This window comes from Echinops telfairi, unplaced genomic scaffold, assembly GCF_000313985.2.
Source record: "Echinops telfairi isolate 266 unplaced genomic scaffold, ASM31398v2 ScPeMD7_1713;HRSCAF=2227, whole genome shotgun sequence".
Lineage (NCBI taxonomy): Eukaryota > Metazoa > Chordata > Mammalia > Afrosoricida > Tenrecidae > Echinops > Echinops telfairi.
The window spans coordinates 9,761,600-9,785,109 of record NW_022105611.1 but is presented as its reverse complement, the minus strand read 5'-3'; the positions used below and the strand labels follow the sequence as shown (position 1 = coordinate 9,785,109).

General features: G+C 42.3%; 1 protein-coding gene and 1 pseudogene across 17 annotated transcripts in view; both read right to left on the bottom strand.

The window, feature by feature from the left end:
* The window catches only part of DLG2 (discs large MAGUK scaffold protein 2), a 1,827,487-nt gene that overhangs the window by 409,286 nt on the left and 1,394,691 nt on the right, over window positions 1-23,510 (bottom strand). The gene's annotated exons all lie outside the window — the stretch shown is intronic.
* Window positions 17,586-19,120, bottom strand: LOC123522042 (annotated as a pseudogene).

Below are 23,510 nucleotides of genomic sequence, written 5' to 3'. Positions count from 1 at the left end.
CACATCCTTTTCTGAAGTCTCCCTATAAACATTGCTAACAGAATTTCAGAAGTTTCTACACATTTGAGACATCTATACACTTTGAAAGAAACACAAAGACAAAGCACTAATAAGAGCACATGGCTAATTACTTTGAGTTAAATGCAGTTTCAGACATAATGTATTAAAAACATACAAACACCCAATAACCTTTAGCTTCAGTTGAACCCCTAAAACTTCTTCTCTTAAAAGAAATACTCTTCTCTTCTCTGGGGTTATTGTAGGTGTTGGCTTGTACAATTGACTCTAGCTTATTTGTGCCAAATTTTATTTTATGCTAATTCCAGTGAAAGCATTATATCACAATTAGTTGAGCCCTGATGGATTCTCTGATTCTCCTGCTCCCCCTCACCCCCCACCCCCACCCCAATCAAGGGGGAAAAAAAAGTAGAAGCTTATTGCTTCACACACTGGCTTACAATTGAGAAATTGTTTCTTTACTCATCTGCTTTTTCTACAGAGACTTGAGTCTTAAGAAGAGGAAGTTGGTTCAAAACCTTGGATATGGCACGCTTACGGTTACTCATTAACGACTTTCTTAGCCTTGGTGAAATCTGGAGCTCAACTTTGGACATTGGCATGAGCACAAAGTGAATTTAGAAGAATCACCAGCATTATATTTGCTGAACAAATAACCAGAGCCTGATTTTATGGCACACCTTCAAAAACACTCTCAATTCCAGGCATCATGACACCACTTCCCCTTCCCGGAGTAGCTAGCCCTTTCTCAAGCAGAGGACTCTGCCTCTCTGGTGTTTGCTTGTGCAGTTCCTTCTGCCTGTAGCTGGTTTCTTTTCCTTTGTAGGACAGGGAAGCTTCTCTTCATTTTTAGGGCTCTTTAAAAATGGTACTTGTTCTCCTTAACTCAAACATACACTCTTTCTAGGACTCATAGCACCAGGCTCATACGCTGAAGGATGGAGCACTGAATTAGGAATACACCACAAAGAAGGCAGTTTTTGCCTTCTAGGAGTGTTTGCCTTCTGTGGTATAGTATACTGTACTTACAAGCCAACGTGCTAAGTCTGCAATCTTATACAGCAATAATAACTTATTGAGAAGCTTGTTTTTCCACTTGACTCTGATCCTTGAACAACTTGCTCACTCTTTGAATTTAAAAAGTGCTTAAGTGGGAGGAAGACCTAGAACTGATTGTGATGATGTATATGTAACCCTTTAAAAAAGTGGTTTACTACAGAAGTATATGATATGTGAATATAATATCAAGAACACCACTAAAACAAAACTTGACCTATGGTTACCATGGTTACCAGGGAGAGTTTTTGCCTAGGGGACCTTGGGTTTATTTCAATGGTGGTGAAACAATTTAGAAAAGGATATTAATAATGGTTGTACAACACAAAGAGTATAATGAGTGGCACTGAATTATATATGTAGAAGTTGTTGAATGGAAGAATGTTCTGTTATGCATATTTTTGCCACAATAGGAAAAAGTAATTACATGAATAACCAGGAGTATAAAGAAGAAGATAATGTTCTAAAATTGATTGTGGTGACGACTGTACAACTCTTCTTGATATGATTGAACTACTGAATTGTCTGACATGTGCCATTCAAACTGTTAAAAAAAGTGCTTAATAAATTTGAGCTTACTTTTTCCTACGGTTGGTGTTTGCAATATCTAGTAAAGTACCTGGCATAAAGGATGTGCTCAGTGAATCACTGTGGAAGAAAACATAAGAGATATCTACCTCTCTGTGTGTAGAGTTTATTCTGAGTTGGTTTTGATAAAAGGAAGATTGCAATGTCGCAGGATCAACAGCACAGAGAGAGCCCGGTGATTCTTGACATCTAACACCATTCTCACCAGCTAGCTAGTCTCATCACTTCTTATTCTCCATGATAATTTCTCTTCTAAGCAAAAGAGATCCTACAAAAATACCTTCCTGATACGATCGCTGAGGACCAATGGGTGCATAAGTACAAGTGGTGAAGAAATATGATGGTGCTCGGCTATCAAAAGATATAGCATCTGGGGTCTTAAAGGCTTGAAGGTAAAATAGCAGCCGTCTAGCTCAGAAGCAACAAAGCCCACATGGAAGAAGCACACCAGCCTGTGTGATCACGAGGTATCGAAGGAATCAGGTATCAGGCATCAAAGAACAAAAAATCAAATCATTGTGAATGAGGGGGAGTACTGGAGTGGGGACTCAAGACCCATCTGTAGGCAACTGAACATCCCCTCATAGAAGGGTCATAGGAGGAGATGAGCCAGTCAGGGTGCAGTGGAGCAACGATAAAACATACAACTCTCTTCCAAATCCTAAATGCTTGCTCCCCCTCCACGCCCCCACGCCCCCACTATCATGATCCCAATTCTACTTTACAAATCTGGCTAGACCAGAGGATGTACACTGGTACAGATAGGAACTGGGAACACAGGGAATCCAGGACAGATGATCCCTTCAGGACCAGGGGTGAGAGTGGTGATACCGGGAGGGTGGAGGGAAGGTGAGGGAGAAAGGGGGAACCGATTACAAAGATCTACATATAACCTTCTCCCTGGGGGAGGACAGCAGAGAAGTGGGTGAAGGGAGACGTCGGACAGTGTAAGATATGACAAAATAATAATTTGTAGATTATCAAGGGTTCATGAGGGAGGGGGTAGCGGGAGGGAGGGGGGAAAATGAGGAGCTGATGCCAAGGACTTAAGTGAAAAGCAAATGTTTTGAGAACGTTGAGAGTAATGAATGTACAAATGCGCTTTACACAATTGATGTATGTATGGATTGTGATAAGAGTTGTATGAGCCCCCAATAAAATGATTAAAAAAAGAGAAACAAAATGTGAGGGGGAAAAATAAGCTTTTATACATTATTCCCGTGTTTTGTTCAAACTACTGCTTCTGGTCTATATAGAGTTTCTGTATGAGCACAATTAAGTGTTCTGAAAGTCCCACTCATTGCAATGCTATTTATAATTTATTAAGCCCCACAAAGTTAATAAAAACCAGGTACATTTCCTTGTTGTATCCTCTACTTTCAGCCAAGATCTATCTTTCATTAGCAATGATATCCCTCATTCCATGATGTCTTCTGACTTTGGCTTAAATTTTTGGTACTTCCTTGTCAATGTAATGAAGGAGCCCTGGTGGTGTAGTGGTTTATGTGTTGGATTGCTAACTATGAGGTTCGCAGTTTGAAACCACCAGCTGCTCCATGGGGGAAAGGCGAGGCTTTCTATTCCTCGAAGGAGTTACAGTCTTGGAACCCACAGGGCAGTTGTACTGCGTTCTATTGGGCCAACCTGAGTCAGAATTGACTTGATGGCAGCGAGTTGTTGCTGATGTAATGCTCCAATAAATTTTATCTTCAGCAACATTAAACTTTGATATGATATTGACATAGACCAATCATTTTTTCATTCTGTTGGATCCTGTTGCTTCAAATGGGCACTATGGAGCTCTTCCAGTTGATTGGTCAGGGAGCAGTCTGTCAAAGGTGAGTAATAGGTGAGTCGCCACCTCTGTTGCATGTTTGTTGAAACATCTAAACTGATATTTCTTTAATCCTGGAGCCTCCTTTTCCACAAGTGCCTTTGGTACAGTCTATTATTCTTCCTTTAATACCGTGAGTGCCTGATCACGTGCTCCCTCCTGCAATGGCTGAAAATGGACCACTTCTTTTTGGTGACTCTGGGTGTTCCTTCCATGTTCTTTTGATGCTGTGCATACAGCTCCATATTTTGTCCATGAAATACTTCAGAATTTCTACTCGGGGCTTAATTGTTTTTTACCCTGTTTAATTAACTTAACAGTTCATTATTAACATTTTCCAATATCATTACATATATTTAACCATTATAATTAAACAACTGCTTCATACAATCTCCAATGGTAGCCCAATTTATGTTTCAATATTATTATTTTTATGTGTTCAGAATTTACCCATTTTTGTATAATAAAAAAAATTACAATAGTTATCTGAAGGCTCCCAATGAGACTAAGGATTTTTCTTATTTTCAGATATTTCAGTATGATAGTAGCATCAGAATTTTGTCATGGAAAAATGACCTTAGTGAATTGATAGTCTGGGTAGACTAGAGAAACAAATCCAGGGAGACACATGTGTAAGAAAGTACTTTATATACAAGAGCAATTGAATATTGAGGAAACATCCCAGCCTCATCCAGATCAAGTTCATAAGTCCTATATTAGCCCATATGCATGGCATTAGTCTATAAAGTCCTCTTCCATGTCAGAAACACATGCAATGACACTGAATGCAGGAAGATCACAGACTGGTGGGTGGGAAGTCTTGTGGATCCAGTGGCATTGTAAGCAGGGCTTTCCACATGGTTTCTCCAGCTCCAGAGGTCTGGCTCCATCCGCCTCTCTCCATATGTCTTCTCCACAAGGATGTCTCTCAGGGTGTGAGCAGAGAGAGAGTGTGTCTCTCATCTCCAGGGAGGAAAAATAGGAGTTCCCGGAATCCTTACGAGAAGGCCATGCCTACACAGAAGCCTCATTGGCTATCACCTGATTGACAGGCTAGCTCCACTCCTTCACTCTTAATCCTCAAATTGACACCAGATTATATAACTATCACAATGAACTCTCCACACCTCATTTTAAGAAGTTGCACTTTGAAACATTTTTAAAAGTACACAGCATGACTAAACAAACACTAATCAATTAATTTTATTTACTTACGAATTTTTAATTAATTTGATTATAAATAAATCTAAAGTTTTATTTATTCTTTTTCTCTATGCCATGCATTTCCCTCTCAAGATAACTACTGACTGCCATTAGAGTGGTACAAGACCTTGAAATTGTTGTCAGTTATTTGAACTTGGGAAATTACAGGTGTATATTTCCCTTTTGGTTTTCTAATCCCAGACCTTTGCTTATTTTATGATACATTTTTACTTTGTCTTTTTGAGATGCCCTTTGAAATGTTTTGTTCAGTTCTCTTACTTCGTCATTTCTCCCATTTGCTTTAGCTACTCTACATTCAAGAGCAAGATGCAGAAACATCCATTCTGGCCTCTTCTTTCTTTAAAGACATTTGTTTTTCTCCATGGAGTATGTCCTTGATGTCATTCCATATTTCATCTAGTCTTTGGGCACTAGTGCTCAATGCATCAAATCTTGATATGGTATTTAAATTCAGGTTGGATATATTCACGTTTGTACTTTGGCTTTCATGAACTTGGTTTTAATTTATTTCAGCTTCAAGTTGAACTGCATGTTAGTAATTACTGGTTTGTTTCACATTTCCACTGGCCTTGTTCGGATTGATGATAGTGAGCTCTTCCATCTCTTCGCACTTGATTCCTATATGCCCTCTGACAAGGCCCATGTGTATAGTCACTATTTATGTTGGTGAAAAAAATATTGGCAATCAATAAGTCATTGGTTTTGTAACATTCTACTATGCAATCTTCAGCTTTGTTTCAATCACCAAGTGCTTATTTTTCATATACAGTTCATTTTCTTTGTTTTCAACTTTTTCATTCTAACAATGTGTAATTAATCACAACATTATGAGCTAAGGATATTTAATCTATAAGATATCCCTATAAGTGACATATTACCATCTTCATTTAAAGATGAAAAACTTGAAGCCTGGCAAGATTAAACAATTAACCAAAGATCAACAAGTTAGAAGTGATAATAGCAGTATTCATACCCAGCCCTAGGCAGCTAGAGAAGACTTTGCTGCTTCCATGAATGCATACAACTATACCAAAGAGTGGTGGCCAGTGTTCATATCTCCTCTACTGAACAAAATAAGTGGAGAGAAAACTGGTGTGGCAGTTACATTGTATGTCAAATTCTACCTTTGTGAAAGTGTTGGGATGGATTACAACCTATCAATGAGATCACAGACTGATGGGGCCTCTTTGGGGGTGTGGCCTTTTAGGAAGGGAGACATTGGGAACTTCTCCTTCCTCTGTATCCCATTGCCTTCCTCCTTGCTGGGACTCTGGGTCTGCCTCCAAGGGTGGCCCCAGGTGGGCCACTGACCTGGAGAGCTGTTGGAGTCCTGCCTTGTCTCTACCGCATGACTCTGCACCCACATGCTAGTTTCCTAAACACACTTTTAAGTAAAGGTTATCACTGGGGTCCCCAGGGGTTTAGAAGAAGTGAATGTATATTCATGTATGTGAGTAAGTACACTTGAACATAGCCTATGACTTCCAACCTGATATGTAAATAAGATGGGATCATAAAATGATACTCTATCACAAAGTATTTGTTTACACCTGCTACTATTCCTGCAAGTCTGCAAGCAATCAATCCATTTCTTTGCATCTAGAAGGGTGTTGGAACTTTTTGAGTCTCTTTCTAAAAAGTGCATAATACCTCTTCTTCATTTGTTTCTCTATCTTGCGCTGTGTTTTGGCTTCCACATTACTGACTCTACCTCCCTAAGGGCACAAGAGAGATACACAAACACTGTTTGTAAAACAGATGGTGAGAGAAGGTCTTATCCATGGTGGTTGTTTATGGGGAAGTGTAGGTGAAGACATTCTAGCAAAGTGGTTCTCAACCTGTGGGTCGCGACCCCTTTGGAGGTCAAATGACCCTTTCACAAGGGTTTCCTAAGACCATAAGAAAACACATAAATATTTCCCAATATATAATTATATATTATTTTGTGATTAATCACTATGTTTTAATTATGTTCATTTGTATACATTCTGCATATCAGTTATTTACATTGCTATTTATAACAGTAGCAAAATTACAGTTATGAAGTAGCAATGAAAATAATGTTATGGTTGGGGTCACCACAACCTGAGGACCTGTATTAAAGGGTCGCGGCATGAGGAAGGTTAGAACCACCATTCTAGCGCATCAGGAACAAAAAGGAGCAGATTGGGTTTAGCGAGAGAGATGGAGGGAATGAACATCTACTGAGAATATTTTAAGAATTGTGCTGGGATATTTCCATATCACACTCCCTGAAAAATCCTATGACATGTATAACAACCCTGACTTTAGAGATTGAAGAAACAGGGGCTCAGAGTGATTCAATAACAGCTCAGGCTAAGGCATATAGTATATTTTGGAGTCAGGACTTAAAGGAAGGTAAAGATAAACCAATAAATTATGATCTACAAATTATACTAGGCTTCCATACAAAGGTAAAGATAAACCAATAAATCATGATCTACAAATTATACTAGGCTTCCATACAAAGGAATAGAGCTTGAAGGAAAACATGGGGCTCAGGCCGTAGGGAAAGCACAAAGTGAAGGGATGTTTTCATCATTTACTTCATGAAACATGGAGGATGATATATAATTTCCCATCAATGTTCATAATTGATGCTCAACCACAAGAGAGTTCTCTATTTTCCAAAAATGTATAGGTGGTGAAGAGCATGGTCCCTTCTACATTCCCATGTAACCTATAACCTGTGTTTTGAAGCAGACATTTTCCTCTTTACACCAGGGCATGCGAGCAAGGAACTTCCTAAGTACAAAGAACTGTTCTTTCAGTCCTTAGGTTTGGTAGCCACTAAATAAAAATCACTGAAACCTGAAAAACAGACCAAACTCATTGCCATCGAATCCATGCCGACTCAGAGTGACCCAGTAGGACATGGTAGAACTGCCCCTGTGGGTGTCAGACTGTAACTCTTCATGGGAATAGAGAACCTTGTAGTTTCTCTTCTGGGTGGCTAGTGGTTTTGAACTTCTGACCTTGTGGTTAGCATTATACCACAATGGCTCTGCTGGCGAATGCCATACCCAAATCAACTGCTTGTTCTTCTCTGGAAGAGCATGGATGGAACTCAGTTCCCTGAAATGTTGCAATTGTTCACTTTCTGTTGCTCTACTAGATGGTGAGCTCATCGTGGGAAGGAAGTAAGCCTTTCTCATATTAATTTTCTGGGGGTTCCAGCACAGTGCATGTCCCACACTGCACATTCAAGAAGTGCCTAATTGAATGAGAGCTTGAATAAGTTGTTAATCAATGGAGTCAAGGTTCAAGTGCATGAATGATGGATGGTGCTGTCTCTTGCACAATTTCCCTTGAGCAGTCTGATTCTCCATGTGCCAAGCAAGAGCCTTTATCAACTGTGACCACTCAGCTACAGGTTACTGACTGACGTCTTAAAAGCCTACCTAGTGGAGTGAACATTTCCCACGATTGAAAGTCAGCAGGGAGGGTAAATAAAAGATCACTGAGGCTTGCCCTGTTCTACTCTGTTATTCTGGTTAGGTTATTTTGGCTTGGTTTTTAACGTTTGTCTGCATGTGAAATCCAGGCAAGGCAAATCTGCAGACACAGGCACTGGACTGAGGGTCTCTTGAGGGCATGGCATGGCAGGGAGGCTGGGGGACATGGAGGGCTAATAACGATGAGAATAGGATTGAAGGAAATGTTATAAAACTGACTGGGATGATGGATGACTGTAAAAATCTTGATGTGACTGAATTGTACACTATGTGAATTATATGCCAATAAAACTGTTAAAAAAAAAAGATCTTGGTTCCATTTTCTGGCAAAAAAAGGTTGCATCTGACCTGGGGCATAGAATCTGGATTTCTTCTTTCTTAAAACTGCCCTATAAGGAAGTCAACAGAAATAATAATGGAATATAAGGATTTCTGAGGAATTAACGATATAGGCAGGGGGAAAAAAAGCTAGCTATATAGAAACCGATGTCTCCAGGGATGTAATCTAATGGAGGCTGACCAACGACAGAGCAATGCTCTCTACTCTCTGCTCTCCCCGGCCCCACCATCTCCTGCCACAGACAGGCAAGGTAAACATAAATGAAGATCACTTTTTTTAAGTGATTCAGTCCAAGGTCAAGTCCAGTGCCCAGTAGCAATTCATCAGATGAGACGGAGACTGTTTTTACTCATGTGATGGATGAGCAATCAGAAAACACTCAAGATGTGCCTCTTGTCTAGACTTACTATCCACGAGAAATAAAGACTGGACAGGGCAAGACTCCCGTGTCAGTCACAGCAAAGGGCCTGCCCGTGGTGTGTGTGACCTTTCTGCTGAGGCAGGATGGTCTAGTGGTGAGAAGGCTTTGTGCATCCTGGTTGCAGTTCAGGACTCCTGGGCTTCCGAGAAACATGAAATTGGGAGTCACTCACCCTCTGACACATCTGTGAACAGGATTAATGTTCTTTCCTCAGTCTGCCCTCCAAAGCTGCCATGGAGATAAAATGGGATAGTCTCCGTATGATGCCTTTGTAAAGTATGAACAACACAAATGTGTCATTAGGGTGGCCGGGGAGGGGAGCATACTGAGGGAGCCGAGAAAGACAAGGAGTGCCTGGGGAATAGACACTGAAAGAGGGAGAAGTTGTCGATGGACAGAGTGGGAAGAAGGAACATGTTGGAAAATGTGAGGGAGGGGCAGGGAAGGAGCAAGGAGAGAAGGCGAGAGGTGGAAGCCTCAGTGTCAAGGAAGGGTCTGCGGCAGCCAAACAGAACCACTGTATCACACAGAAATGAGGTGGCAGCAGTAACTCATCACAGGTAGGACTTGGGAAATCACAGTTATACAGAGACCCCCTCCCTCCAACTGCTGTCAAGTTGATGGCAACCCCCTGCATGTCCCACGGAGTTGGGGTCCCGTGGGTTTCACTGGCTGAGTTTGGGGAAGTTTGGGGACAGTTGTTCAGAAGTGCCATTGTGTGGAGGGGAAACCACCTTGGAGTTCGCAGCAGAGGTGGGTAACCGTTTGCCCCCCAGCAACTTTCTCAGACCACAGTTCTCTGGTAAGCAATTGGAAAACCTGTCAGTTGGCTTCTGTGGAGGAGGAGTTCATGCTTCTGGATCAATCTCCTGATTATAAATGATAAAAATGTAATGAAAGGGTGGCAGAATTCATGTTATTCTAGTCTGGCATCATTTGTATCAGGCGGATCTGGCAGCCTGGCTGTGAGCACAGACAATCACCCATTCATTCTGCAGAGACAACGCCTACTGATCTCTACATGAGGTGGCTTTCTCTGATCTTCCCCAGGGGAGCAGATCGCCCCTACAGTTACTGTAAGTTGCAATGGACTTGATGGCCATTGAGTTTGGGCTGTGGGTTTTCACAGCTCTATCACAGATTTCCATTTGTCTGTGATGTTTGATTAACGCCACTTTGCCTCCCTTGGCACAGAGCAGACTCAGTGTCTGTCACATTCTTTACGGAGCATCTCTTTAATTCCTGGTTGAATTGATTCATTGGCCATATCACAAACAGAGGCAAATACCAAGAACTGTCTTGACACTAACAAGACACTAGCAAAAAGGCAATATCCCAAGAATGATAATGGTAAAGATATAAAGTGGAAAATGGTGGTAGGCTTATGAATAAGAGAGCTGTCGCTATGAATCTTCCTGGTGGTTTAGGGAAACAAGTCATGTCGAGGAAAAATGATCCTGCATTCATTTTCATCAGCTTCACAACCTGATTGAAGTTGTCCATGATTTTGTCCACAATCAATGTGCATGGAAGATCAAACGATGCAGTGCATTGGATAAATCTGCTGCAGGAGACCCCTTGAAAGTGTGGGGAAGCAGGGATATTATTTTGAGGACTAAGCGATTCCTGACCCAAGCCACAGTGCGATCTCCTCAGATGCATGTAAAATTTGGACATTGTGAAGGAAGACTGAACAAGAACTGATGTATTTGAACTGTGGTGCTGGTGAGGAATATTGAAAACATCATGGACTGCCAAAGAACAAACAAATCTGTCCTGCAAAAGGCATAGCGAGAATACTCCTGACGGGCAAAGGCGCTGAGAGTTCGTCTCTGGTCCTTTGGCCATCTGGCAGAAGAAAGGCGCCTCCTGACTGGAAGGCCCTTGACAAGATGGATGGACGCACTGCCTGCAACAACGGGCCCCAACAGGACAACCATTGGGAAGACGGAGTAGGACTGGGCAGTGTTCGGTTCTGTTGTACGTAGGTCATTATGAATCAGAACTCACTTGAGGGCCCTAAGGCGACCACAAAGTGACCCTATTTTTAATACTAACGAAGAGAGAGCATTAGTGGAGAACTGCAGCATGCACTCCCCAGGGTCTGCCTGGGTGTCTATGAAACAGGCTCTCCTAGCGTCTAGGCAGGAGAATGAGAAAGCGGGCAAGGAAGTCGAGGTAGAGGCACCAGGATTCGACAGCACCTAACAACAACACAACAATAAAAACAGCAAAACCCACTGAAATCATACTGAGAGCCATTTGGTATTTCAGTATCGTTCCTAGATCTCAAAAGAGGCCAACTTGTAATATGAAAACATAATTCTCAAAGACCAGAAATTGAGATTTAGAAGTGTAAACTCAATTCCTAACGCACTACTTACTGGCTGGGTGACCTTGTGACCCTGAATTCTCTAAGCGTCAGAGTTCCTATATGTACAGTGAAATAATGCACTTATGTGTTATAATAACTGTCATCAGAGCCAAATGAAATGATCCGCATAAAACACATATTAGCTATTGTTAACTTGAAATATAATGCAATACTTAGGTTATATTTTTAGCAGTTGACTATAAAAGAAATCCTTCTTTTATCTCATGGCCTATGTGTCTGAACTGCCTGCTTTTATGATGAAGTTCTCTAGATTCCTTATTTTTTAAAGCACCATGTAACCACCTTTGCTTATACACAGCAAGACATACATCAAGATAATAATTTCTACGTGCACAACAGTCTTCCAATCATACGGTCATCCTTACCCTACTTTTATGATTTGTTTCCTTCTTTATTGTCATGAACTAACAGCTTCCTTATGCATCTTTCCCAAACTTTAGAATTGGCAACCATCGGATCTCATCCTATCTGTCTTTAAAACAGCACTGCTTATGGATTGTTGTTTGGGTCAATGGAGACTTCAGGGGATAGTGTGAATTTATGGTTACAGTTTACGGTTTGATTATTTTAGGTTAATTCATTTCAGAGTTGGATTCCTTATTATGCCTTTCCTAATTTCTTTTCTGTAAGAACGCCTTTGTTTTATGATATAATAGTAATTATAATGGTTAATGTTCACATTAATTCCTTACCTGGACTTAATCTAGATGCTGTACATCATTTACCAAAATTTCTTTTAAATTTTCCTAGTCCTTGAAATTATAAATTTATAACTTGTTTTCTCTATACAAGAAATCAGTATTTTCAGATATGTTGAAGAGTTGCTATTTCAACAGCAGATGGCGCAAAACATCCAGGTTCAATGAGAGGATTAGCATTCCAAGTCTTGACCCAAAAAACCCCAAACTTACTATCATGAAGTTGATTCCAACCCATAGCAATCCTGCCCAGGGTTTCTGAGGCTGGAAACGCTTTGAGGAGCAGACAGATTTATCCCTCTCCTAAGGATGGCTGCTGGGTTTCACCACCTCATCGTTCAGCAGTTTAACTTTTGTCCACACAGCACCATCAAGTGTATGGTAGCCTTTAAATATTCCCCAGTTCTCAGCAATTTCCAAACAATGATAAGAATTGGGCCAATACTTCGTTTTGATGATACTTTTTATATTTTTAACTCTATAGGCGCAAGAAAAAAAAGGTTTTATTGATTAAGGAAAAGAAAAACAAAAACAAAAACAAAAACAAAAAAAGCAGAAGGCCAAGAAACACGAGGCCAATGACAGCTCAAGTAGGAGCCAAGACAGAAGCTGCAGGAGCAGGTGGAGAAAGGAACGGAACGCGTGGTGGTGGAGCAGAGGGCCGAGAGGGTCTGGGTTCTAATGTGCGGCTCCGGGTGGTTATTAATGAATCCCGGAGGCTTAAGTTAGACGTTCTTTCAGGGATGGGAGGAAGGGCCTGGTTTCTTTGAGTCCTCCCAAGTGGCTAAGATCTTTGGTACGTGACCTGTCAGCAACGGTGAAGGTCGTCCTTTATTTAATTGACTGTAAGTAATAAGCAGAAGTGGTTCTTAGGGTGAAAAATTTTGGCTTCTTTTGAGAACTTTTACACAGCAACTATCTGTTCCTCTTCTTAATTTTTTTTTAATAGTCTCCCTAAATAACTTCCTTAGCTGGCAAGTGGACAAAATAAAGAACTAGACATATTTTAGTACATTCTAAAGATACACAAACATCCTCTCCACTTAATCTGACTTGACTGTTGGGTTTGGTAGAATCACTTAAATATCTGTGGTAACGGAAGTTCCACACTTAGAATAGTGGTCCAAGATACAAACAACGGGAAGCCAGCATCTCTTTCAAGTCTGGAAAGCCCACCTGTGTGATTCAGTGTAGATTTCTCTGCACACCACTACCTCGTGTGCTGGTGGAGACACTGCTTCTTGGGGCCAGGTAGGAGTCAGACAGTGGAACAAAGTATTGGAGGAAGGTGAACATTCATGCTAATTATGAACCTTTAGGGTTGAATTGGTTTCTAAGTGTGTGGGCAGAGATAACTCAAGTCAACCGCACCTAAGGGCCAGATCTCGAGGGCCCAAAGTTCCCTTGTAAGTTCAGGCTCTATAAACTCAAAACCTAACTCACTGCCATCTATGAGAATCCAACTCATAGTTAACCACAGGGCCAGCAGTTCAAAGTCACCACCCTCTACAAGGGAAAAAGATGAGGCTTTATATATAGTGTAAGATTTACAGCCTCAGCAGCCTACAGATACAGCTCTACTCTCTCCTGTAAGATGGCTACAATAGGCTTATGAAGAACTCACTACCATCGAGTCATCTCCAACCTACAGTCACCTTATAAGGCAGAGCAGAACTGCTCCTTAAGGTTCAGGAGACTTCAAATCTTTCCAAGAGTACACAGCCTCCTCTTTCTCCCGAGGAGCAGTGGGTGAGTTCAAACCACTAACTTTCAAGTTAGAAGCTCACTGTGTACTAGCTGAGGCTATTTCTAGAAATCTGGAAGTCCAAATTTTATTTGCTTCGCAAGTCATGAAACTGTAATAATAACATATTTCATGAGAGTTGGAAGAAATTGGAGACACTGTTGAACCCAACGGTATCACTTTTTAGATGAGTCAAATCTGACCTGCTTAAAGTTGAGCAGCAAGAAATGGCAGACTTGGAATTCAACTCAGGTCAAGGATGTTTCTACTTTCTATAATGTCCATGTGCTTTTCAGTCAAATATTTAGGCATTTAGACTGAGAAGAGTAAGTGTGTTAAGTCAGCATCATACAATCTAAAGCAGGTAGACTCTCCTACAGAACCTTCTCTTGTCCAGGCAGATGGAACCGAGGAAAGGACAAAAGAGGGAATGCCTTTAGTCTAGATCCTGCTCCCAGGGGGCTTCCACGTGGAAACTCTTAAGGCTACTGCTCCAAATGGGACAATGGTCGCGAGAGCCTGGAGTCCTGTGAGTAGTCTCAAAGTGTGCAGAGGAGTTCTCTTGCGTCAAACATGGCTATGCGGCCATCGTTATGGAGAGAGCTGATACTGTCTTAGACCAGTTAACCTGAGAGTATGGGTTCTTTTGGAAACATTTGTTTCCAGACAGGATCACTAGAGAAATGCATGGGATGTGCACCATACTCCCTGACTCTTTCAGAGGGGACAACAAGGAGCCCAAGGCCCATAGGGTACTGATGGCAGTGGCAGGCAGGGCAGTGGTGACACTGTGCCAGTGCTGCAGGGATACCATGACTCTGGTGTCAGTACAGTTGGTATCATTTGTCACTTATTGTGGGAACTTGCCACTCCCCTTCATCCGCTAGTTAGGGTGCTGATGGGTAGACTGTAGAACTTGCCACTGGGTGGAGAGGAGGGCCCCTGGTTTGGTCAATAGGAGAGGGCAGGGGCTGCAGGGAGCCACAGGGGTGGGTGTAGTGGAGAGGGAAGGTTGTAAGAGGTTGCTGTTCAAATGCTTGCATTGTGAAGGGTCAGGGAGGTTATAGGCCACTCTAACCATCAACTAACGTGTCAACCAGGAAGTGACGCCATCAGTTAGTGCCCTAGGGTGCACCAACACCAGCAATTCTACTGCACTCCATGGCACTCCTTTTAGACGTTCATTGACTTCTGCATTCGAAAGCACTTTAGGATTGGACATAATCAGACCAACTCGCCACTCCATAAGATGTTCTTGTATGCTATGCCAGAAGATAGTAATTCAGTTTCTTATTGAATGCTACTTGAACTATGATATCCAACACCTTCCAGAATGATTACTTCATTGATGTGAAAATGATAGTACTAGAAAACTTTGGTTCTATTTAGATACTTTATACTTTAACCTGATTTACAAAAAAGCAAAAACAAAACGCCATGACTACATTGAAATTAAACTTTGTACAGAAAGGTCATAAGTTAAAAGATAAAATAAAGGCATATAGTACAGAGCAGAAAACGGTGAAAGACAAGAGAGTAGCGTCACACACACACACACACACACACACATGCAAGTGAGAGGAAAAGAGCAAGAAAGGAGAAAGCATGTAAAAACATTTCCCTATATAGCCCTGGTGATAATTGGTTTAGAACCAACACACACACAGTGTGAGATTATTAAGAGGTTTAACAAGGTAACCGTGAGATTATTAAGAGGTTTAACAAGGTAACCGTGGTAATATAGACTGGCTATTGCTAGTGCTAAGAGAGAAATAGACTTGTTTCAGGTACAAGAGGTCAGAGAACAGCCCTTTCCTGGACTCGGTGACAGGGGAGGCAAGAGGATGCAGCCCCTGGAAGCTACCATGGCTGTGTGTAGAAGAGGTCACCTCAGGTCAATCTTGGCATGCTTTCTCCAAAGTCTTGGAGCTCTAGCCCCTGGGGAAGGCTACAGAATGCCATTAGAAGAAATGAGTGAGAAGGAATATGAAGGCCTGTCTTTGTCCACACTGGAAAAGGAAAGGTCTGGATAGAGGAAGCCCCACCCCGGGGTGAAGGCACGGTTCAGTTCCTAAAGGTGAAACATAGGAAAACCCACTTCTCAGGAGAGGTAGCAACAAAGTCCCCACTGTCTGAAGCAGCATCCCAACCCCATTTTTTTTTTCTGATACCGAGCTGGCACTTAGGATAGTTGAGGGGCAGATCATGGCATCTCTATTTCCTTGCCAGAGACAAGGAAAGCTGGAATTGTTTGATGGTGAATGTGATGGCTAAGATTTGGGGTCAACTGGGCTGGACCAGGATTCTCCATGGTTTGGAAGTTATATGATACTAATCCTCTATAGTGTGATCTAACGCAATGTAATCAAGTTCTGCTATAAGCAGCCCATCACTTGAAAGAAAGTTTCCTTGGGAGTGTAATCTACTCCCAATATGAAGTGGATGCTGTGAAAAAACGTGTTTGGTTTTTGCTGGGTCTGGATCCTGTTTCCGGTGCTCCATCTGACTGACCTCCAGTTCTTTGCACGTTAGCCAGCAGACTGCTCTATTACAAGCTGACCTTGGGCTAATTTACCATTGCTGCTTTCTGACCAGTCGATCCCGGGTTCATCAGGCTCTGGAGCTCCAAACGTCAGGAGAGACCTCCAGCCTGAGTTTTGACCCATGGACTTGGGACTTCCATGAGTCATTTCATTGATATCCATCAATCAATCGACCTTGCCACCCAGCCGAACACAGTGAAAAAAGTGTACAATGGAACAAAGTACTCATTCCTCTTAACTGAGCATTCTGGACCTTTCAGATAATGCAAATTCAAGTGTATGCTCTCCACTCTATGCAAGACTTATCTGAGTACCTGAAGGTGCTTCTGAGTTCTGGTAGTATTAGCAAAGTACTTGTAGGTTTTTGCACATGATTTTATTCTTTCATTTCTAACGCCAAAAATATTACTCAACATTCAATGTAAGTCACCTTACCTGAGAATCCTACCTAATTGCCCAGAAGCAGTCACATCTGGCCATTTAAGTTTCAGTCCTACCAGTTTTCTCCAAAGTGATTTATTAAAAGAAACAAAACAGGTTGGTGGCTTGAAACCACCAGCTAGTCTTAGGTGTGGGAGACAAGCTCTCTGCTCCCATGAAGATGCACAGTCTGAGGACCCTGGATAAAGCTGCCACGAGTCAAAATGAATCCAGTGGTGGATGGGCTTGATGCTGTTGGGGTGGGGTGAGGCATATTAGAGTATTTGTTTAAATGCTGCCTGGGTCCCATAATCAACTCTAGCCCCTCTAGCACGGCTGTCTCTGTGCATGTGTTTTAATTTTGCCTCCATTTTTAAAAATTGCAGATTCTTTTAAAACACTTGAGACTAATCGTTGCCAACACATATTTAAGAATGAAGTGGTAGAAAGGCTGGCAGGGGTGGGGATGTTGAGGACAAAGGCAAGCCTTTTTTGGGGGGGAAGCTCTGGTGCATTTGTCATTTAACAAAAAGTCAGGAATGATTCGCTCAGAGGAAGCACATCTGGTAAAGCAACCTTATTTTTTCTTAGACTCATACACTGAAAAGCACAGGAATGTTAACGAAATTAAAATAAAAAAGGAAAACAAATGAATGACACATCTTGATTCTTTTGTTAAATTGCCAGTCCCCTGGCAAAACTAACCCAGCACAATTTCAAAACGGTGACAAGGAAAGGAGGTTGCGAGTGGAGGCCAGAGCTATGGCGACAACTTTAGATCTGCAGCCGACCCAGACCTCAGCAGTTGGCTCAGGCCGATGATTCCCTTTACTTGCAGGGTTTTACAGCTACAGCATCGTCTTCACTCATTGCACACAGGACAGACGCCTGCGCATCTTCACCGGCATTGCATTTCCTTTCCATTTCTTTGCCTACTTTACCTTCTGGCCAACTTAACGATCCTCACGAACTTAGCCGGCTTCTGTCAGCAGGGAAAGTAACCATCCTGGATGTCTATCAATTGATGATCGCTTCCTTTAATATTTGGGACGTCCGTCTTGTGAGTAGAAGGGTAAATATCTTCATACTTTTTGCCTGTGAAAATATCCACTCCAACAAGGTGAACCTTGGCCGCCCCGTGCTTTCCCATTTGGGAAGTTGACATCTCCACTGTCTTGCGTGGGTGTCCTTGGGGCATCACGAAGTCGTTTTTTGCGCAGGGCCAGCGCTGCAGAGGGTAAGTGCTGGAAGCCCTGGCATCTCCAGCCGGGAAATACTTTCATCGGCCTTGGTAGGCTGGGAGAGTAGCTTGCTCCCAGGGAACTTTCAGCAGGGCAACAGTGCCTCTCGCCTGCGCCCCCGCGCCCGTGCCCCACGCCTGCGACACAGTGGCGGTGGTGAGGGCCAAGGGCGAGACTTTATAAACTGAGGTTTCAGGTCAAGTGACCACACCTGGAGTTGTTCCTGTCACCTGGCAAACCGTGAAAGGCTTAGCTGTGGGGTCAGCATCCAAACCAGTCTGTCTAGGTTCCATAGAAAGGGGATTCCGTTTCTTTAGAGCAGAGACATACATATATAAAATACATTTACTTTTTTATTTATACATCTATTCAAGTATAAATTTGCTGGGGAATAAAAAAAAATCATGGAAAAATAAAATGAGAAGATAATGGAATTTTTCCACACTGTTTTTGAAGGCATCTCTTATAATTTTTGTGCGGGGTTGTAAGCACTTGCCGGGTAACTGCTTGCCATACTGGGGACACATGCTGAGTCCTGTTCTCAGTCTTGGCTCCCCGTCCCATTTCATGTTATTAGCCCTCAGTCTATGAGCTTTTTAGAGTCTGGGGGTCAGCTCTGCTCCCTCCGAAGCTATTGGCCCCTTCACTAAGTGCTGTTAAACATTAGTGGACTTTTTCTGTGGGTGGCCTGGATGTATAACTTCCAGACATGTCATCCACATCGAAGACAATGTGCAAGGTGTCCCCTGGAGCAGCAGCAGCCTCTGTAGCGGATCTAGGCTGCGACAGTGTTTTACGCTTCGTCCCTCAGTACCCTTTCATAGGATTGCTGCCTTCCGGAGACAGCTGGAACCTTTTGGATTTTGATGCCTAATCGCATTCCTTTATCATTATCATCCTGTATCTCTCCCCGCCATCACCCCTTTAAAAAGTTTAAATTCTATTAACTTCCTCTTAACAGGGTCTCAGTAAGGAGAGGAGATTAATGTGTGGGCTGCTTCTGTCAACTCGAACTTGAAGCACAGAGCTTACATGGGTAATGGGGATGTTATTCTGCCTCATTATGTCTGTCAGAGTTCTGCATGATTCAGCTATCAATCTGTAGAAGAGCAGCGACCCCATGTCTAACTGAGGCAGCCCCTCAGTCCATCTTGCTGTCTGCCTACATCAAATTAACTGGGAATCTGAAATACCTCCACTCATTTTATGTCAGGTAAATAGCGACTAAGGTGAAAAATACAGAAACACATGGCCCTTTAAACTGCATTCTTTTATAAGAGATCCTAGATAGTTGCTTTTCACAAACGCATTAGGAGACAGAGCTTTGAAATAATAGAATGACTAATTTCAGCTGATTGCATATGCTTAGTGGTATTAACACCTAAATGGGAATCCTGCCAAAGACCCACTGGCTTATGTAAGATGAAAAATAAGTTTCCCTCTATGTATTCAGTGACAATGACTAGATGCCACGGTATCTCACTATCTGACAGCCAGCTAGAGACAGAACATGTGAACTTTAGTGTCTTAAGTTTAATAAAGAATGTCTAAGGTGTTGTTCTCTAGATGTTTCAGCAATGAAAAACTATTTCTTCTTCAAGTGATCTTATCTCCAGAAGTGTTTAATATAAACACACACATAAGAACAAGTGTTCACAGTGGGTCTTCAAATTAATCTAGGCTGCGAAAAAAATAAGAATTTTGTTTAGCTTACAAAAAACGCCACAGCACTAGAACTAAGCATATATTCAACTTAGTGAGAATCTGAACTTATTGAGAGTCTAATAAGTTGAATAAAGGCACTCAACTGCGTAGATCAGAAGGAATCATGGGTAACCTTGAGAAGAAGGGGAATTCCAGAACACTTCAATGTGTTCACGTGGCACCTGACGTAGACCCAGAGGCAGGCATTCAAAAAAAACAAAGGGATAATGTATGATCTAAAACCAGAAAAGTTGTGCATCAGGGTTGGATCCTTTTACCACACTTATTCAATCTGTGTGCTGTGTAAAAATTCGAGAAGCTGGATTACATAAAAGAAAAATGTCGCACCATAATTGGAGGTAGGCTCCATAACAATGTGTGATAACGCATCTTGCTTGCTGCTCACAAGAAGACTTGAACATTTACTGATGACGATCAGTATCTATTACAACGCAAGATAAAGAAAAACATTCTCACAATTGGACCAATAAACACCATAATACATGGAAATAAGATTGAAGTTGTCAAGAATTTCTCTTTACTTGAGTCCACAATCAACGCCCTTGAAAGCAGCTGTTAAGAAACTAAATGATGTATTCTATTGGACAAGCCTGCTCCAGGAGTTCTCTAAAGTGGCAAAGAGCAAATAGATCACTTTGAGGCCTAAGGTGTGCCTGACCCAAGCCATGGTATTTTCAATCTCCTCACATTCATGTGAGAGCTGGAAAATTAATAAGGAAGACTGGAGAACAATTCATGCACATGAATTATGGTATAGACAAAGAATATTAAATGCACCATGGACTTCCAGAAGAACAAACAAAACTATCTCGGAAGAAATACAGCCAGAATGCTCCTAGTAGCAAGGATGGTGAGACTTCATTCATTTTCTGTACCGTGGACAAGCCATCAAGAGGGAACAGGCCTCCCCTTCCCCCTACACAATTGCTGAAGCCAAAATGGGTGCAAAAGCAGAAGTGGTGAAGACAGAGGATGGTGCCCGGCTATTAAAAGATACAGTGTCTGGGGTCTTAAAGGCTTAAGGTTAAACAAGTGGCCATCCAACAGTGAAGCAACAAGTCCACATGGAAGAAGCACACCAGTGGTGCGATCATGAGGTGTCATCAAGATTGGGCAATGGGTATCAGAAGATTCACAACAAACAGTAAACAAACAAACAAAAATGCATTGGTGAGAATGGAGGGGGGTTGGAGCAGAGACCCAGAGCCCATCTGTGGACAATGGAACATCCCCTCACAGAGGGGTGGCAGGCAGGGGATGAGTCAGATCAGGGTGCAGTAGAGCACTAATGGGTCACACAATATACCTCTGTTCCCTGGAGGCCTCCTCACCCCCACTATCATGACCCCAGTGCCACTTCCCAATCTAGACTAGACGGGAACATGTACATAGGTATAGGCAAGAGATAAAACTCACAACACATGGAACCCAGGAACAGGAATGGGAATAGAGATAGCAAAAGGGTAGGGGGAAGTGGGGGAGAGGTGGAGAGGGAGGGGGACACCTATCGCAATGAATCGCACATAACCACACACCCCCATCCAGGGGGAAGAACAACAGAAACCAGACAGGAAGGGAGACAGCGGTCAGTGTGAGATTTGAAAATAATTAACAATCTACAATCTATCAACGGGCCACGTGGGTTGGGGTGGGGGTGGGGTGAGAGGAGGGAGGGGGAAAAAAGAGCTGATCCCAAGGGTTCAAGGGAAAGTAAATGTCTAGAAAAGATCGATGGAAAATATGTACAAATATGTTGGATACAATTGATGTATGGATTGTCACAAGAGTTGTGAGAGCCCCCAATAAGATGATTAAAGTAATAATAATAATAAAAGGAGGGAACAGCCCTTGCAAAAGGACATCATACTGGGTAGTGGGCCAGAGAAAAAGAGAAAGGCCCTCAGTAGATGCACGGATACAGCAGCTGCAACGATGGTTCAAACAGAGCGACCCTCGTGAGCAGGCGCGGGACCACACAGCTTTCTTTCGGTTGGAACCAGGGTCACCACCACCATCAGTGACAGCAGCCTCAACAATGCATGTATGTTCCGGCTACTATCCCCAACAATTTGGTGAGCTCTCTGCTATCATCTCCTTTGATGGACACCTACGTTTAGAAAGGTGAAGTGCCTGAGGAAAACAGGGAAGGGTTGCAAAGGCTAGGAGTCAAAACCAGCCCTCTGCTTTTCCAGTCAGCTTTCTTCCGCTACCTGGGGAACGGCGTCTTATTTGAATGTGCTGGAACAACTGGCTACGGGGCAAACTGCTGGGTAACACTTGGGACAATGAAACGCCATGGAAATTAGAATATTGAAGTCAGGGTAAGGCCTCAACCTTCTTGGTTTCGTCTTATCAGAAAATTGGTGATTACATTTATCACGGTTCGTTTTATTCAAGTGGAAAGCTCAGTGCAAAATGCTTATTAGCAAAATGCTAATAAGCTTTTCATTAATGAGAACAAGGACAAAAAAGGTTTGTAAGGAGCTTTAGAATAAAATGTCACTATTTAGTATAGCCTGAGGAAGTCTTCTCCGTGTTAACAACCAAAATGTTGGATGAACGCCACCCTGCACGGTGACAATGAATGGTGTTCTTCGTAAGGAACAGGAAGGTGAGGCAGAGAGAAGTGGTAAGCTCAGCCTATTCTGCAAATAACACTCCTTACCCTGTAGCACCTAGGTGACCCCAGAACCAAATGAAACAGTTGATTCTATTTCATGATCTCCAGGACTACAGCCAGTGTCCCGGTCGTCACCATTTTCAAGACTAGGAAAATGTTCAGTATGTCTAACTGAGCCTGAATGCAGTTTGCGAATGGTATGACCTGTGCTTTCCAGCTCCTTGAATTCCCTTTTTACCACATTGTTGAATATATTTTTAAAAATATGACCACATCTTCTCTGCATGTCAGCTTCCCCTCATTTTGAAAGAAGGAATTTAGGATCTGGATAGGGCATGCTCTTGCATTTCTGATCCATAATTTTCTTGGGTTACTGAATAAAGTCAGACTTGATTTCAGATGCAGGGTAAGGTAATTCCTATGTACATATCCTTGGGAAAATTACTAACCTCTTTGAGAAACAAGATTTGCTGAGTAAAAAAGATATCTACAGCATGTCTGTTTTGGAAGAAAATCAAACCAAGTTTTATATATCGGATAGGAAATTGAAGATAGAAGTAGCTTCCCAACTTATAAATGCACAATAAATATTCAATTATTTTCCCTTCCCTTGTGGCAATGTCCATGAAACTGTACTCTTATACATTTTGAATGTAATAAAGTCTCAGTCAATACCTGGTGATGTTCCCATCTCAGGCTACAGAACCCTAAGCCTGCTAATGCTGTCCCTCGAGCACATGCCTCGATCCCTTTATCAATGCTGGATCCCTAGTCTTGACCTTTACCTCTTCCAAATATCCTTTTCTAACCTCAGAATTCAAAGCTGGCAAAAGGCCTTTGGAGGATGTGAGCACTGAAGCTGTGGAGAAGTTTCTCTCAACTGTGGCACTTCCCAGGAGGAGGAAATTGAGGGGGTACAGTGGGGGGGGTGTCGGTCACAGGATGCCCAAAGTGGCTTCGTAGCTGCTGGCGGGGGAACAATTTCCGCTCCAACAGGAGAGAGTTCATACGCTGGGGAGATTATGGACTGCCGTCTCCTATTTGCCATTAAACTTTCGGAGAGACTTATAAATCAGAACTATTAGAACATTTTCTACCCAGGTCCTAAATTCTTTCTTTTACAGCTGAGGATAAGCTGACATGTAAAAAGTCTTGGTTATTTTTATT